Source organism: Marmota flaviventris, chromosome 15, assembly GCF_047511675.1.
Source record: "Marmota flaviventris isolate mMarFla1 chromosome 15, mMarFla1.hap1, whole genome shotgun sequence".
NCBI lineage: Eukaryota > Metazoa > Chordata > Mammalia > Rodentia > Sciuridae > Marmota > Marmota flaviventris.
The window spans coordinates 47,275,775-47,281,774 of record NC_092512.1 but is presented as its reverse complement, the minus strand read 5'-3'; the positions used below and the strand labels follow the sequence as shown (position 1 = coordinate 47,281,774).

The window sequence follows — 6,000 nt, the reverse complement described above, 5'->3', positions numbered from 1 at the left end:
CTTAGTGCCAACTTTCAGAGTCAAGAGGACTGAGAGAAACATTTTCATGCATTTGAGATTGAAACAAGCTGTGTCTGAAGTGGGCAGAGTGTTGGGTGAGAGAATAAATTTCAGGGAAGGAGAAAGAATCTTTTTAGGAAGAAGGTGCTGACTTTACATTTTATTGTACTTTTACAATTGAAAAGCTAATCTGCAAGAATCAACATATTTTGGCAATTTCTTTTAGCCTTTCTCTTCAACTAATAACATTCTAGTCATGAGCACCATTTCTAATGCTTTTCTTTCCTGGACTGTGCCAACCAAGCCCACAGATGTAGCCCATTTATCTATCATGTATAATAGAGTTGGTTTTTTGTTTTGTGACATAGTCTAGAGCTCTTTATTTGAACATTAATATTATTTTATCCTTATAATTAATATCAGTTTAGACCACTTTTTAATGTGATAGATATTTTATTAATTTCCTTTCTCTAATGGGAAGTCTATTACTATGTGGGATGTTTCTGATATTTAGAACAGTTTGCTTTTCTATTTTAGGGTTATTTGTGGAATTACAATTTGATCTTTTACTACTAGAAGAAGCACTTATTTTCCAACTAAAAGCAAAAATAAAATTGATATGCCTCATTTTCCTCCTCACCTTCTCCCTATTTTTCTCCACCACAGGATGTTAGGCAGTAATAATGTTTTCTTTTAATTTTATCCTTATATCACCAAAATACAGGTTGTTAGAAATTTTTCTCCCTTAAAAGTGATTTGGTCTTTTAGCCTAGCTGCCTAAAGTATTCTACATATTTAATGACTCTTAATGTTATTAGAATATATTTATGCTAATCATTTGAAGTTCAGTTTTCCACTGACATTGAGTGTGCATTTAAATACCTGCTTGAAATTTAGCCATTCTTAGGATATTTTTTCCAGAAATATATTAAATAATAATAGTTTATTACATTGATTTTTTTTTGGTTTTCTTCTTGTAACTTACAATTATGAATCTGGTGAATTTCTTTTCAGTCATTTTTTTTCTTCAAAATATATGTTGATTTATTTTTTCCAATTGCCAAATTTTGAATGTCCATACTACTTCCTGAGGCTTCTAAAATATCTGTTCACCTCAATAATTCTAGATTTTTCAACTAAATACTTCTAGGTTCTTCAATTATTTCATTTTTAAAGATTTTTTGCCAGTTTAATACTCTTTTTATTATTGTAATATCATCCCTTTAGTATTTCTTGTATTTATGTTTCATGAATTTTTAATGTGATTTTTTTTAAAATTAAAGATTTCTTTCCCTTTTTTTCATTATAGAACTATACTGATCATATTTTTCATTTGCTCATAGATAACATTTTTTTCCTACTGAATGCTATATCAATAACTAATCATTTGTTTCTTTTTTGTTTTGTTTTTCTTTTCCATCTTGTATTGGTTCATGTTAGTTCTATATAACATTAGGATTTATTTTGTCATACTTATAAATACATGAAATATAATTTGCTCTAATTCAGTCCTGGTGCTTGCCTTCCCCTCCTCCTTCCTCCTGTTCCCTTTCCTTTACCCTACTAAATTTCCTGCTATTTACTTAGAGTTCTTTTGTGTGTGTGTGTGTGTGTGTGTGTGTGTGTGTGTGTGTTAGTAGATATACATAATGAAATTCACTATAGTATATTCATATATGTACATAGGAAAGTTAGGTCAGATGGATTCCCCTGTTTTCTCCTTATCCCATCCCTCCTCCTCCCTTCAACTCAATCCCCTTCTACTCTATTGATCTTCCTTGTATTTTGATGGAATCTCCCCATTTCTTTTCTCCCTTTTTCCCTCCCCCTCCTCTACTGGCAGTTTGGAATACCTTCCACATATCAGAGAAAACATTCAACCTTTAACTTTCTGGGTCTGACATTTCACTTAGCATGATACTCTCCAATTCCACTCATTTACCAGTAAATGACATACTATTTTTATACCTAAGCTGTTTTAGATCATTTGTATTTACTTACTCATGAATGACTAGAGTTTTCCTGAACCACCTCTGTGCAAGAGTTTTGGATGAAGGGACCCAGAACTAAAACCAATGGAACATTTTCAGATTATCTGTTAAAAAATGTTCTTTTCCTCTCTTCTCCTAAAATAATGACTATATCTAGAAAAAAATAAAGTTTGTCTGGATTATTTTATTATACTCTCCTTTTGCCAGGTTCTCAAAATCATATTGTGTCCTGGGACATGTATTGTTTCAGCTAAGCTTACCCCAGTTTTCATCTTGATTTTAAAACACAAGAATATTATTTTTCTCTTCACAGTAAGTCCTTCCCTTCAACATACTTTTTTGTGCCAGCACCTTCTGGGGTGCACTGCTGTTGGTCCTTCTCAATGCTTGGCTTCTCTGCTCCATTTCCTCCTGCACAGCTTCTCCCTAATGTCAGCTTATGTGCCAGCCCTAACCTCCAATACAAAACCTGGGGATCATATTGTCTTCTCATTTTGCTGAATGTAGATTTGTAATAGTTTTAGTTTTTTTAATAACTTCCAGGAGGTGGAGGAGGGACTATTGTTTATTTCCACAGTCACATTCCTACTAGAATTCTATTCTTGAATTTTAAAACAAGTCATTTCAACTGTTATTTATTGATTTTTCATTTTTCATTTTTTAAAATTTCTTACCATGGAAGAGAAAGTTTAAACATTCTAAATATTCTTTATCACTAAGCACAAAGGCAAACATACTTCCTCCCAACCTCTCAGTAGAACTCAATTATAATAATAAATTGAATCAATTGTAGCTTCCACATAGGTTTTATCAGATAATAATAAAACAAATAAGTCATGAATGTATTTTGTCTTTTGTACTTTTCAAAGTTCCCTGGAGCTGTCTCACGTACTTTGTTTGCTTTTTTAGTTTACTATGTGCCATCACTAATTTATTTCCAAACTCCAATCTTCATTCCCAGCTCTGATCTTCAGTACTTGAAGTTCATAGTTAATCGACAGGCTCGATTTACAAGCCTCTTAGCATCATTCAATGGACTCTCCGCTCTCTTCTTAGGCTAATTCAGATGGAACTTACCCGTTATTATTTTTTAAGTAGTTAGTAAATTAATTTTAATTAATGAATAATAATTGCATATATTTATTGCCCAAAACAAGATTATATATAATGTATAATATATAACAACAAAAATATAATATATAACAATATTTTATATATATTATATAAAATATATGCATGCACACATACACCCTGTGGAATGGCTAAATAAGGTATATATAATCTAGTCAACATGTGCATTGCCTCACATTTTTATCCTTGTAAAAGATCTATTCTCAGCAATTTTCAAGAATACAATATATTATTAATAGCTGTACTCACTACTCTGTACAGCAAATCTCTTTAAATTATTCCTCCTGTATTCAAGAAATTTTGTATCTTTTTACCATCACAACATCTTTGCCACCCTTCAAGTGCCTGCTAACCACCATTCTACTCTTTCATTTTTCTCAGATTTCACATATGAATGAGATCATGCAGTATTTTTCTTTCTGTGCCTGGCTTATTTCACCTAATGTCCTCCAGATTTATCCATGTTGTCACAGATGACAGGATTTTTTTTCTTTTTAAGGTTGAGTAGTTTTCCACTGGATTTATATTTCCCCTTTTATTTAGCCATCCATCCACTGCACACTATATTTATCAGAGTTCTCCCAAGAGAGGGCTGAAGGGATGGGAAAAGCGGTTCTAGTACAAGTCCTAGAATGCAACCTGGAGAACCTAGAGTTGATGTCATAGGACAGAAGATGGGTGCATCAGCCCAAAGAAAGCAAATTCACCTTTACTCATTATTTCTTGTGCTATCTGGCACAAATTAGATTGCCTGCCCATGGTAAAAGTCTATCTTGCCTACTAAGCCCACCAATTCACAGCCAATCTCCTCCAGGAATATTTAATACAGTTAGGTATCCCTTAATCCAATCAAATTGACACCTAAAATGAATCATCACAGACACTCAATTTGATTTCATGTCTTGGCTATTGTGAATAATCCTGAAATGAGCATGAGAGTAAGATATTTTGACATACTGATATTATTGCCTTTGAGTGTATATTCAGTGGTGGGATTGCTGGATTTTTTTTTTTTTTAATTTACAGTATTTAAGGACACCTGTCAAGAAATGCTATCCCTAGGCATTCCCCATTAATTTGTTGAGATTATAGGATGTATTATATCTGTACTATAACTTGTGCATATTCAAATTCTTCTTGCGTTCACTTTATTTTATTCAGTGTCACATTTCCATCACTCTTTTACTTAATGTGTGATAGGAAATAAATTCTCAGTTTTCTATCAGAAATATTTCATCTATAGTCAAAAAAGAGACATTTCTATCTAAATAATTTCAACTGCTCTTAACAGTACTCTTTTAGTGAAATTTAAAAAACTGAAATGAAAAATTCATAAATTGTCCTGGAAAAATAAATATTTAGGTCAATATTAATATGAAAGTTTAATTAAGTTAGAATAAATCATCTTCTGTAACTTTATTTTGTCTTAAATAAAATCATTTAATTCCTTTGTTATTGTAAGTTCAATTATTCAGAGAGATCAAATGTTTAAAATGTTAACATTTCACTGATAAAAAGCACATTACTTTATTGACATGAGAAAGACTGAAATTCTATCTTGACGTCTACACTTTTACTTAAAAAATGAAAGTTGTATGCATCTGATTCTGCATCACCTGTTTAACTAAATACGTTTGAGGTATCCATTTGGGACAGGATGGTTTGGGAAGCATACCTTTTCCTTGAAAAAAATTTCACTTTGAATATGATAAATCTATGTGATGTCAACTGAAAATGCCTGTTTGATATTATATGAGATACAGGGTTTTTTTTGTCAAATGAATGATTGTATAAATAAATATGAATTACATATTTAGAATTTTTGCCATTTTAGCCATTTCTTTATAATGGCTCTGATATTTCAAAGGTACCTTCAGTTTTTTTTCTGCTCATGACTTCATTTTATTCAATTTGCATTAAACATATGATCCATTTAACTAATGTATCCTGAATGCATAAAAAAATATTTAACAGCATTGATACTATAGGAAAAGGAGAGGGATTTTTAACAAATAGGTGAGACTATTTATCATAAAACTCATTTATTGAAGGGATAATCCATTTAAAGTAGGACATATACATTTTGTATATAATATCAGCAGTGGGAAATTGGCAAGGTGAACAATGAGCACTCAATGACACCAGAAGTAAAGCTAATGTTAAAAAGTTGTAGGAACATTTATTTTTATTGAAAAATAAAAATGGAAATGATGGTTAAGAGAAAGAAATGTTGAAAGCTTCAAATGCAGCATGATATAAAAATAGGTTTTGTTATTTTCCCCTTGTTCTTTCTTAATTCTTATTTGATTTCTGTCATAGTTTAAGAAATAAAATCTTTTTGCAAAAACCTCAAGATTGCCCTCCCTCTTCTATTTTTAGCTAAATCAAACAAACACAGAAAATGTCATTTTCTGGGAAAGTCTCCTGCTCAAGGACTAAGTACCTCTGTCCAAGTGAGTAGATGTGGGAACTTTGGAGGGGCTACAGTACCATTTTTATGCTTGTACAAGTTATCAAAGGTTATAAGAATGAAGTTCAACTGTAACCATGATTATTATATGAACCAATCACCAGGAAGATTAATCTTTGATTTTAAAAATTGTACTTATGATGGATCTGAATTTCATTCCCATTGTGACTCTATCTCTATCTAACAAAAGATTTTTAACTTGGATTACTTTCATATTTATAATGTAGAAAGCTGAGTCACAGCAACACCAACTACTCATAGAATATTTTTAGGTAAAAACAATGTCTAATTTTCCAAAAATTTAAATGGATAAATTTTACCTAAGCTTAGGAATCCAATGTTATAAAACAAGGAATTATATTGACACATCTTTTGAATAATATTAGGAATAAGTTTTAGATTATATTG

At 31.1% G+C, this 6,000-nt stretch overlaps 1 long non-coding RNA gene across 1 annotated transcript in view; it reads left to right on the top strand.

Moving 5' to 3' along the window:
* The first annotated feature begins 5,501 nt into the window (after positions 1-5,501).
* LOC139702124 (uncharacterized) overlaps positions 5,502-6,000 on the top strand; it is a 141,491-nt gene continuing 140,992 nt past the window's right edge. The window contains exon 1 of the long non-coding RNA XR_011704725.1: positions 5,502-5,575. This is a non-coding gene — a long non-coding RNA (uncharacterized lncRNA). The remainder of the gene's footprint in view (positions 5,576-6,000) is intronic.